At 33.4% G+C, this 13,003-nt stretch overlaps 1 long non-coding RNA gene across 1 annotated transcript in view; it reads right to left on the bottom strand.

Moving 5' to 3' along the window:
• Positions 1 to 4,546: 4,546 nt before the first annotated feature.
• The window catches only part of LOC131676410 (uncharacterized), a 34,399-nt gene continuing 25,942 nt past the window's right edge, over positions 4,547 to 13,003 (bottom strand). Inside the window, exons 2-3 of the long non-coding RNA XR_009303174.1 lie at positions 4,797 to 5,255; positions 4,547 to 4,739 (exon numbers count right to left, since the gene is read on the bottom strand). This is a non-coding gene — a long non-coding RNA (uncharacterized LOC131676410). The remainder of the gene's footprint in view (positions 4,740 to 4,796; positions 5,256 to 13,003) is intronic.

Genomic DNA, 13,003 nt, shown 5'->3' on the forward strand with positions numbered 1-13,003 from the left:
TTTTCATTCATATTTCTTGGGCAAAAAGCACAAATGATTTACCGATTACACACATCACACAACAATAAAACAAAAAAACAACGACTTCCAGTTAAATTTATAATAAGATTTATGTACTTTGCTGACAGTTTCCAGTACAGACACTTTATATAACAGACTAGCGGAGGGAAAAACAGAAAAACTAGCAACCATGGATGTAAACTGGCATCACGGAAGCTCCCATAAGCTTTGCATGGGCTTCCTCTTGCACACCCCCTACAAAAACCCTCATGCTCGTTTGGCTGCACTTTTTGACAGTCCGTTTGGCTGCAATTTTTGATACTTCGCTAGTCTGTTTATAAAGTGTCTGTAGTTTCCAGTTAGGGATAAATTTATTCTCAAATAATTGTTTACTTTATCCACATTTTGGAATACGCTTTTTCTAAATGTTGTTCTTGCTGCATTGACGGCGTTCATAACACACGTAACGACCCTCTAAGAACGGTTGGTTTCAAAATCGTCCAATGAAGGACGTTCGTTGGACCAATTTGGACATCGTCCAAATAACCGTTCAACGAACGTCCATCGTTGGACCCGTGTTGAACGATTTTGAAACAATTTTTTGGACTTCTCAGTGGGGAAACACGTTTTTCTCTTGAAACAATTTCGTTTCGTTGTTCGTGGTACTCGTACGGAGAAGGCATACTAGCGCCACCATCAAATTAGTGGTACCTATATGAAACAAGCACTATCTGTCAAGTTAGGCAATCCATTAGACGTCTGTTTGACAATTCAGCGGTGGGTTCTGTCAACAAGTCTACTCCTGCGAATAGAAAAACTCGTCCAACAAGCAACTTTGTTAGTCCGATTCGTTTGATGTTGGATCGAATCAACGATATTGTCGGACGTCGCACCCCTCGGAGTAACGTCAGAATAAGTAAACAAGAAATAATCAGCTGATCAGAAACGTCTCATGGATTGCCTAGTTGTCCCCGGGCTGATACTAATAAACTGTAAAGAAAAGTCAGGTTCACTGTGGCGGTAAAGAACCTAATGGTCAAACGAAGTTCATCCGACTCATTTGAAGAGGTTGTGTTACGTTGGTGTACAACCTAATTACCAAGCTGCATGGCATACTACTATCAATACCCTCAAATATTTTCACTGTAATTCTGTTATTCGAAGTTTTCCCTTACCATGCAAATCTACATATTGGCAATGAACATTTTTCTGCATGAACTCATCATAGATAAGTGATTTTTTACTTCATTACAAAAATGCCAATATGCCAAATTCGCTTTTGAAAACCACTTTCCTAAATTCCCAAGTTGAGAAACTTTCGTCTATAGTACGTACCTATATCTCCAGTGAATGCAGTGGCCAAATATACTACTCCTCGGTGCTGAGATTCCGTCAATCATTTCGAGATTGGATTGGAAAAGCCTACAGCGAATGCGGATACCGCACGACCAGTACCACCGTTCGGCCAATCAGTTCCCGATACATCGAATGCTGCCCTGCTGAGCTGTCGGTGGTGGCAGGTGGTAAAGGTAAATCAAATCAAAAACCGAATATAGGATGTCGTGTCACAAACCGGCAGAAATACTCAATATCCAAATGGAATAAACGGAACCACTCTCATAATCCGCTGTGTACAGTTTGATGGGTGCAGATACAAGTTGAACCGCATAGGGTCCGCGGATTGCGGTACGATGATAGATTGTATCCTGTTGGGCAGGTATCTGCTGGGTCAGAGGACGGAAATGGACATTTTTGCCCTACGAACCGGGCAAAAGTTGAGCGCATGAGAAATGATGGCGTAATCGAACAAGTGGAATAAAAATAATGTAATTACATTTGCAGCGTCTAGTCGGATTCAGCCGCGGGGGATTTTGAGGATCCGTAGCATGGTAATGGTGCACTGAGCAGATTTTTCAACATGATGAACTCCATCACGGACAGCACAGCGAACTGTAAAAGCTAGTCAGTCATTACTGTCGTTAGCTAAATGTAATATTCCCTCAATTTTGATTGGGCTGGGTGTCAGGCTCAATCAGAATCGTAGCTAATTATAGGATTTCATCGACTACACGGTGTGTTGGATAGAACAACTCTCGACAAACATGTGATATGGCCCCCTATTATTGGCAGGAATCAAAACTCGTCAAAATGTCAATTGGGTCATTAAATAAAGAATAAGATTCTCCTTTTGTTTCATAAATAGATAGTACGTTTCAGGCCCGTCCGCAGAAAAATTGTCAATGGAGGGGTTTTGATTTTTTCGTTCCTTATACAAGGAAGGTTTAGAATCCCTCAAATGTTGAAGATTTGTTCCGAGTTTCGGAGTCTTGCGCCGACTTGGCTCAACAAATTTGGACAATGTCTGTTATCGAGAAGCAATCTTAATCACACACCACCGCTTGCTGGTTCATGATAGTGTCGGATTCTCACTGTGGTGGTTTGTAGTAAGCTTACAGACTAATCCTAAACCTATTGCTTTGCCCAATACTCATTATTCCGGGGCCACCGTTAGGTATTACTTCAGGAGTGTACTCTTTCTCTTTTAATTAAGTGTTAATCGTTTCGAACATAATGACTTACATCTCTTTACATCTATCTCTTACATCTATCTTCGCAAGGCTTCTTATTCCTTCTTCGATACTCGTTCCCAATTCTCTACTAGCTGGTGCTGACAGTTTCGCGGCGGCGGAATTTCTCCCGATACCGATGCCCGTTTGCGTGAACCATTTAATTATTATCCACTCTGGTGCAGAGATGACCTACGGTGCGATTTCTCTAGACAGTGATATCCCGATTTTTTCCGAGTTTGTGTAGTTCGTTCGTTGTTTTTCCTCCTCAGCTGCTGTTGCTAGCTCGCTTACCGATATTTGCTGTGTATCTGATCTACTCACAACCGTTGGTAATATCAAAACTTGTCGATACGTGAACCGATCCAGCGGCGTTGAGCTAACTTGACTTATATCCTTTTACAGCTTTCAAACTTGTTGATAGAGTGACCGAACGCAAATGACATTGTGTGTCAATGCGGCTCGCTGTATAATTTTTTTCTTCCTGATCCGGAAGAAGAGAAATTTTCAAAAGTAATTCAAAACTCTCATGGGAGGGGTGTGAACCCCCAAAACCCTTCCCTTGTGCACAGGCCTGGATCGTTTACATTTTGCTAGGGTTGCGAATTTTATTTTGATTCCACTACCTATCGTGTACACTTTTTTTGAGTAAGCCGGGCATGTAGGCAATCCATTAGACGTTTGTTTGACAATTCAACGGTGGGTTCTGTCAACAAGTCTACTCCTGCGCACGGCTCACAGAAAGGAGGCTTGCTATTCCGCGAATTGACAGTTTTCGGTGACGTCAGAGAAATCGTTGAGATAAACAAACGGATTTCTCGAAAGTTAATAGATAATATTTGAGCTCTTATGGTGGAAAAAATAGTGTGCAATGGATTTTTGACGTAAATTACGCCATAATTACACTAGACACAGTGGATAATCAGTGCATCTGTGATTATTAGCGTAAATCGAGAATTTGGATGCATACCATAGAAAACATATCCCACCGTAACTTTCTGATCATAGCAAAGGTTTTGGACATTCTCATAGCTTCTTTTTGATTTACCAGGTGCCGATCATTCGTTAGCAGCAAACAATATATGAATTTCATGTAATTGTTTTCGCCGACGATTTCTATGACGCGCTCTCATCAAATGTTTACACTCTAACGAGCTAGCCTAGTATATGTAAGCAGTGCTCCTGCGAACAGAAAAACTCGTCCGACAAACAACTTTCGTTAGTCCGATGCGTTTGATGTTGGATCGAATCAGCGATGTTTTCGGACGTCGCACCCCTCGGAGTAACGTCAGAATAAGTAAACAAGAAATAATTAGCTGATCAGAAACGTCTCATGGATTGCCTAATTCTGTTGAACACCTCCCCAGTTAAGCTCAGCCGGAAATGAACCGGAATTCTGGCTGATTCCAGTTCGTATTCCGGCTCCGGTGACACAACCGATTCTAGTTAGAATCGGTTGCATCACTGGAGCCCGTGAACGAACTGGAACCAGCCAGAATTCCAGTTCATTTCCGACTGAACTTTACTGGGTCAAAGTGACTAAACGCAAGACGGATACAGGTGTGCACATTTTTTTCTGTGTGTGAGTGCGGTTGTCATTTTTCTTTGATGAAGCCGAAAAAACAAGAGGATATGAAGAAGAAAAGCACAAACAAATGACGTAGTGGGCCTTTCTGTTGCCATAAGTTTTCTTACGGTTCGGTCATAGTTAATTTAATCGGTTTTTTTCAAGATAAAAAGTGTCTCTAAGTGTTCTAAAAGGTAGATCCGAGGTGAAGCTCGTCCTTTTCTCACTTTTCATCGTGTGCCAAAGAATCAGGATGCTCGTTCGTTCACTTTAAGGGCCCCGGCCGCCATGCTTAATTTTGCAAGTATTAAACTATTATACTCAAATGTGTCAAATGTTCCCACCTTTCTCCCATCTTGGACTAGACGTATTATTTTAATTAGCCTTCAACTCCTGTCGAAATTATCCCGGTTCTCCTCGGTTTCTTCCTCCGCCTTGTTAATGTATTATACACTTTTTTGTGTTTTTTCGCTGCTGCAATACTATGCGTCTCCATAGTCATACACTACCATGAGGACACATTGTACTTATCCAGGATGCTCACTCTCAGTAGGATCGTAGCAAAGAGTCGGCTGCTAAGTCGAAAATTCCGCAAGAGGATTGTACTGTAAAGACATAGCGTCTTTTGTATGTTATTTTTTATATCATTTCAGCGTACCCACTTGATATTTATAGAGGAGAAAGCAAAATAGTTAACGATAACTTCTCATTCCATATCTCGAACCGGTATCAAAAAGCCGCCCTGTCATCACATCTTGAACGTATCGAACCAACAGCTGGTATAGTGTTGTGCAGAGGACTATTGGCGCGGGCTCGGAAAATGTTGATTACATAGTTTTTGCATTGGTTGTTCTTTTCGGGGTGTTTTCGTGATATCGTTGCACTGTTGGTTCATGCGGTGAAGATATCTTCTCGGATATGCATCATGAAAGGATTGCTTGCTAGTTTATGTTGATGAAAAAGCTTGTCAGCTGTATGCGAAGCTAAGTTATTTGCTCCGTACGGGATCAATCTTCTGCAGTTGTTGTTGATGATTGTTTTTTTTTCTAGTTTCGTCAGCCTTGAGAACAGAAAGGATGCGATGGGATTTCTTGAAGTCCGTAAACAGTTACACGCACGCACTGTAAGAAAAAAAGATGTGTAAAAATAAATGGGTAAATAATAGAATCAACTGAATGGAATATTGATAGAACTCCAAGCCAATTCAAGGTGGAGAAGTGGCAGCACTGGCGAATCGCTCGGACGTGTTGTCGTTAACGTCCAATATTTGTCAAAGTTTTTCAGTGATATACAGTATATTCAACAGGAAAATGAAGCAATTCGATTAGTAGGTAGTTTTTTTCTGTTGAGTTACGTGTTAGTAGGTTAAAAGTATCGCGAAAAAAAATGTGATTTTGCATAGTGATTTATCGTCACAACTTTGCCATTGAACTATGTGAAGCAAGTCGCGAAAAAATACACCCGTTCGTTCCGCTTAGCGCCTGCAGCGCCGTCTGGACCTGAGTAGCTGTTGTAACAATTTCACGGATGAAGGAGAATTCTTCACAGAAATATCATGAATTTATTTATTCAGAGCTGGTGAGATTGTTTCATGTCATTTTTCAATGCTTGTCTACCTTTCATAAATATTTTACTTTTTGTAAATACGTGCTAGAATCAAAAATATTTTTCAATATATTGCAAATATCAAATTGATAGGTGGATGTATTCGCGCAGGGCTTATTGTATATGAAGGCCTCAGAATGTATCTGTAGGAACAGGCATTCCAGGGCTAAACCTGTGTACATCTATCGATAAAAACAAATATATAATTACATAGATGCAGACAAGTTTCTTCCATAAAAGCACTGCCGGTCAGTGGGAAATTTATTGTGTACACACAACTCCAAGCCAATTCAAGGTACAATGAGAAGGTAAAAAAATAAATTTGTTCAAAATATTGGTAATCAATTCAATGATTATTTTGGTATTATTATTGTAACGTACTAATTTTATGAAAATCTTGCATTAAAAGACATAAATTATCGACTGACTTTTTTGTATTATAAAATATGTCTCTAACCTGTTACCCCACTGAATCCATAGCGAGAAAAATCGTTTTCCACAAAGGAATAGTCGCTTCCATGCGGAAGATCGAAACGTGATTTCATCCGAATTGCCCACAAAAGCATCCGCAGGAGATGCACCTCTTCATAAAACAGACCTCCAATTACTTTCACCGAGATGAGCTTCGTGCCTGCTCTATCTTCCCACGTTAACTCAACTTCCGCTTTAATCTACCCACAGTCCATCCTTCTACGGATCGCCGCACGGAGGGTGGTAGTAAAAATTAACCAAATTACTGCGCATTTAATTAGAATTAATCTGCGAGGGTGATTCTGTTAAATGAATATTAATTCACCTGTGAAAATTCGGGACGCGCTTTTGCTCTTTGTTCGCATACCGCCGCCGTCGCCGCAATGGCAAATGACGACCGGATGAGCTGGCTGCCAGAATTAGGTAAAGTGCCGCAAAAGCTTTTCCGCACACACACACCCGCACTCATACAGATACCCTACCCCGAGGCATCCAGATCCTGTTCTGTATCTATAGGAAAAAGGTTTCCGTGATGCGACCAAAGATGTGTAGTCCACCGGTGTTCGGAGGAAAAATCCACGCTTCACTGCGAGTAAACTTAAATTTATGTACCGGTATTCGGGCGCAATTTGCCACGATGGAGAATGTGCGTGGGCAGTGGATGAGCTTGCTTGGTTGAAACGGTGAAATCTTTGAGATAGAAGATTGCTTTTGCCTCTAGTTTTTTGCTATTTGTTAAGAATTTTATTGAACGCTTACTTAAATTCAAAATTTGGTTTAACTTTCTCAGTCACTAAAACCGCCAACGGGTCACCATATCAGATCGTAAAATCATCTATCAACTTTCAAAACGGTCGATTATCCATCCGGAGAGGTGAGGAATATTTACCATCGGACACGGCATCAGCTATCTTTCACCCATCGTCGTCCATAAAACAAGTAGGGGTATCATTCAAAGCTTTTCTCCTATCCCCGCTCCGGCACGGAAGTAAGCCTTGGCAGTTAAAGGTTGGTCATATTGTTTTCTGCTTCGGGCATCAATTTACTGGATCTGAAATTACGACCCACTTTAAGGGTGATTCCCTTTCCTTATCCAGCATCCTGCCAGCAATCAAAGCATAATAGGGCACTCCAGCGCCAAAAGTCGTCAATCGTTTTCAGCAGTACGGATCTTCCTTATGCACTAGCTAGCACTCGACGACCGCCAAACGATCGTTCACTTTTATCGATGTGTTTGACAATGTAACAACATAAATAACGTCGATTAAGATCGTAAACAATCGGTAGTGCTCGAGGGGCCAATGAAGTGATGGTTGGCTGGTAGCGGTTTGATGTCGAATGGTGTGAATAGGGAAATGAATAATGGACTGCTGCCGAGTGGTGTGTCTTATAAATGGTTTTAGCGTTTGCGAATTGGAGCTAGCGAAAAAACTAGTCTCTCTTGAACCTGATTTCGGAACGCTTGTTTTATTGCGTTAAATGCTAAAAATATAAAAATATTAAAATGTGAAAAATGTAAACAAATTTATGAAAAGTGGATAATGTAAAAACATAAATAATGTAACCAATTCAAAAATGCTAAAAATGAAAAAAAAAATGTGAAAATGTAAAAAGTGTGAATGTAAAAATCACCACAGCTTTGAAAAAAATTAAAAAAAATGTAAAATGGTAAAAAAATGAAAATGGAAAAAGGTAAAGAGATAAAGTGCACAGATAAAAAAATTCATGTAAAATTATGCTAACTATACTGCACATAAAGGGAACGCGACCAATAGTGTAAAATTATGCGAGTGATTAATTTTAGCTTGGTCACAAATCGTACTATAAATAACTTACGTATGTATTGGTGACGATACCGACATAAAAAAAATCCGTTAAATAATACCAAGACTTGAACCGACAATCATTGACTCACCATAGACACCCCCTTATGGACTAGGCTAAAGCGACACATAACAACGTGACTGCAAAGTGGCGTACATAAGCTTCGCTTGAGCGTGGACGATCCAAGCGCATTGAGTTGCGGCTCGTGCGTGTATGTGTATGACGCAGTTAGTTTTTCGCTCTGCTCAACACCGTTTTGTATAAAATGGTGTAAAAATAAGATATTTTACCTGAAAGTTGAATGAATAGCGCGCAGGTCTCGAGCAGAATAATGTAAATTTCCATAGGAACATACAGATTAGCATGATTTTCAGGGGTCATTTTATGTGCATGATATATAGCGTAAATTTATTCGTGAAACATAATTACACGAATAGTTTTTACTGCGATGTCAGGAAATATGCTGAAGTTAACTTTCATATTTTTTTGCTGTGTGTTGAAAAATGTCAAAAGGTACAAAATATAATTTAAAAAAAAATGCAAAGAAAGCTAAAAAGTGTTAAAAAATGTAAAAAAATGCAAAATAGATAAAAAACGCCGAAAAGTGAAAAATGGAAAAAGATTAAAAAAGGAAAACTGTACAAAGGGCAGAGAATGTAAAAAGGTATGAATGTTAATTTGTAAAAGTGGCAAAAAGTACAAGGTGGGAAAAAAGAATGGAAAGGTAAATATGTCACAATGGTAAAAAATATTAAAAATATAACGGTAAAAAGGTAAAATTAGTTCAAAGGTAAAAAATGTAGAAAAATAAAAAAGAAAAGAAATATTAAAAATGTAAGAAAGGCAAAAAGGTTAAAAAGTTTATAAGGTAGAAATATTAAATAGGTAAACATGTAAGAAAGGTAAAAAATGTAAAACAGGAAAAAAGGCAATAAGGGACACAATCCGAATGGTTAAATAAGGTAAAACGTAAAAAAAGATAGAAACATAAAATATGTAAAAAAGGAAAAATGTAAAACAAGCAAAACAAAAGACAAAATGAAGAAAGGTAAAATAAGCAAAAAAGTAAAAAGATGAAATATCGAAAGGTAAAAAAGATAAACAGGTTAAAGAGGTAAAAAACATAAAAAAATTAAAAACGCAAAAAGATAGAAAAGGCCTATAATACAAGCGTGAAAAGGTAAACCGGTAAAAATTGTAAAAAGGTTAGAAAATTCAAAAATGTAAAATAGGTCCAAAAGGTTAAAAATCCAAAAAAGGTAGAAAATATAAAAAGGTTGAAATGTAACAATGAAGAGGTCAAAAAATAAAAAGCGTAAAAATTGTAAGAAAGAAAAAGGTCAACAATGTGAAAGGTAAAAGGTATAAATTTAAAAACTGTAAAAATTCGAAAAAGGTAAGAAGGTAAAGGTAAAAATTTAAACTAATGAAAAAAAGAAAAATTGTAAAAGACAAATGTAAAAATGTAGAAAATATAAAAGATGTGGCAAATGTAAAAGGTAAAATATGTAAAATGGTAAATATTATAAAAAGGTAAATGAGATAAAAAAAGTAAACAGGTAAAAAGGGTATAAAATGTAAAAAAGACAAAAAAGATGTAAAAAAGTTGAAAAATGTAAAAAAGTCAAAATGTAAAAAGGTACTCAATGTAAAAAGGTAAAAAATAAAAAATGAAAAAAATCAAAAATGACTAAAAATGTGAAAAAGGGTAAAAATGTTAAGAAGAAAAAACTGTAAAATTCTATTCTAACCCTTACACAGCCAGTATTGAAAAGAATCCTGGAAAACACTTCAGTTAAAAAGAAAATACTGTAAAATAGATAAAAATCGTTAAACAGTAAGGTAAATAAGGTAAAAAACGTAAGCAAAGAAAAATATCTAAAAAAGGTCAAAAATGTAAAAAGGCCAAAAAAGTTAAAAATGTTAACATATGTAAAAAGATAAAAAGTTAAAAAATGTGTAAAAATAAAATATCTAAAAATGTAAAACAGTTAAGAAATGTAAAAAAATATTAAAGGAAATAATTTTGAAAAGGCAAAAGAGTAAAAAAAGGTTGTAGAATGTTAAAACGGTGAAAAATGTAAAAAAGAATGACAAGGTAAAAAATTTAAAATGTAAAATAGGTAAAAAATACAAAAAGGGTACGAAATGTAAAAAGGAAAAATGTAAAAAAGGTAAAAAGGATTGAAAAATGTTAGAAATTTAAAAATGTTAAAAAAGGTTAAAGGGCAAAAAGTTAAGCTAAGAAATGAAAAAATGGTAAAAATGTAAAAAAAGGTAGGAAAAGCAACAAATTTAAAAATGTTAAAAATATAAAAAAGAGATGTAATCTAAAAAGGGTAAAAATTTAAAAATGTGCGAAAGGGAAAAGTTACAAAAAGGTAGAAAATGTAAAAAGGTTGAATATGTGAAAAGGGTTACCAAATCTTCTTTTAATCTGTTAAAAATGAACAAACCGTGAAAAGGTAGAAGAGATAGAAAAGATAAAAAAGCAAGAAAGGGTAAAAAACTAAAACTTTATTAAAACATGTAAAAAAGGCAAAAAAAAATATTAAAAGGTATAAAAAATGTAAAAAATGCAAAAAAGGAAAAAATATAAAAAATGTAAAATATGTAAACAATGACAAAAAAGGTGAAAAGTGATAAAATGCCAAAAATGTACAAAATGCAGTAAAAATGTAAAAAATGCAAAAATTTAAAAAATGTGAAAAGTGCAAAAATTGTAAAAAATGTAAAAACTGTCAAAAATGCAAAAAATGTAAAAAATGCGATTTTTTGTAAAAAAATGTAAAAAATGCTCAATATGTAAAAAAATGTAACAAATGTAAAAATTGTAAAAAATGCAAAGAATGTAAAAGCTATAAAATATGTAAAAAAATGTAAAAAATTGTAGATGTAAAAAACGTAAAAAATTTAAAAAATGTAAAAAATATAATAAAATGTAAAAAATGCAAATATGTACAAAAATGTATAAAATGTAAAAAATGCAAAAAATGTAAAAAATTCAAAAAAATGTAAAAAATATAAAAATGTCAGAAATAAAAAAACGAATTTCAAAAATGTAAAAAATTTAAAAAATTTAAAAAATTGTAAAAATTGTAAAAAATGTAAAAAATTTAAAAAATAAAAAAATTCAAGTAATGCAAAAAAATGTAAAAAATTGTACAATATGTAAAAAATGCAAAAAAAGATGCAAAAATGGAAACATGCAAAATATGTATAAAATGTAGAAAATGTAAAAAATGCGAAATATGTAAAAAATGTATAAAACATAAAAAAGTCAGAAAAGAAAAAATTTCAAAAATGTAAAAAATCGTAAAAAATTGTAAAAAATGTAACAAATGTAAAAAATGCAAATAATGTGAAAAATGCACAAAAATGTGAAAAATGTGAAAAATTCAAAAAATGTAAAAAAGCAAAAAATGTAAAAATGGTAAAAAATATATTAAAGGAAATCATTCTGAAAAGGTAAAAAAATAAAAAATGGTTGTAGAATGTTAAAAAGGTGAAAAATGTAAAAAAGAATGACCAGGTAAAAATTAATGTAAAATAGTTAAAAGACGTAAAAATGGTACGAAATGTAAAAAGGAAAAATGTAAAAAAAAGGTTTGAAAAATGTCAAAAATTTAAAAATGTTGAAAAAGATTAAAGGGAAAAAAGTTAAGCTAAGAAATGAAAAATGGTAAAAAAGGAAAAAAGGTAGGAAAAGTAAAAAGAGATGTAATGTAAAAAGGGTAAAAATTTAAAAATGCGCTAAAGGGAAAAGTTATAAAAAGGTAAAAAATGTAAAAAGGAAAAGATGAACAAATTGTTAAATATGTGAAAAGGGTGACCAAATCTTCTTTTAATCTGTCAAAAATATAAAAATGAAAAAACCGCGAAAAGGTGGAAGAGATAAGAAAGATAAAAAACCAAGAAAAAGGGTAAAAAGCTAAAACATTATTAAAACATGTAAAAAATGCAACAAAAAATTAAAAGGCATAAAAAATGTAAAAAATGCAATGAATGTAAAAAATATAAAAAAATTAAATATGTAAAAAATGTAAAAAATACAAAAAAGGAAAAAATATAAAATATGTAAACAATGACAAAAAAGGTAAAACGTACTAAAATGCCAAAAATGTACAAAATGTAGTAAAAATGTAAAAAATGCAAAAAAGGGGAAAAATGCAAAAAATGTGAAATTTTTTTTAAAAAATGTAAAAAAATGTGAAAAATGCTCAATATGTAAAAAATGTAACAAATGTAAAAATTGTAAAAAATGTAAAAACTATAAAATATGTAAAAAATATAAAAAACTTTGAAGAAATATAGAAGTAAAAAAATGTAAAAAATGCTAAAAATGTAAAAAATGTAAAAAATGCTAAAAATATAAAATATGCAAAAAATTTAAAAAATATAAGAAATGTAAAAAATGCAGAAAATGTAAAAAATGCAAAAGATGCAAAAAATATTAAAAACGTATAAAATGTAAAAAATTCAAAAAAAATGAAAAAATGTAAAAAATATAAAAATATCAGATTCAAAGATGTATTAAATTAAAAAAAATTGTAAAAAATGTCAAAAATTCAAAAAATTTAAGAAATGTGGGAAATGTTAAAATGCAAATAATGCAAAAAAATATAAAAAAAATGTAAAAAATGTAAAAAATGAAAAAAAATGTAAAAATTCAAAAAAAAGGAAAAACTGCAAAAATGTAAAAATGCAAAAGATGTAAAAAACGTATAAAATGTAAAGATGTAAAAAATGCAAAAAATGTAAAAATTGTAAAAAATGTAAAAAATGTAAAAAATGTAAAAAATGTAAAAAATGTAAAAAATGTAAAAAATGTAAAAAATGTAAAAAATGTAAAAACATAAAAATGTCAGAAATGAAAAAAAAAAATCAAAAATGTAAAAAATTGTAAAAAATGTAAAGAATGTAACAAATGTTAAAAATGCAAATAATGTGAAAAATGCAAAAAAAAAAT

This window comes from Topomyia yanbarensis, chromosome 1 (genome assembly GCF_030247195.1).
Source record: "Topomyia yanbarensis strain Yona2022 chromosome 1, ASM3024719v1, whole genome shotgun sequence".
NCBI lineage: Eukaryota > Metazoa > Arthropoda > Insecta > Diptera > Culicidae > Topomyia > Topomyia yanbarensis.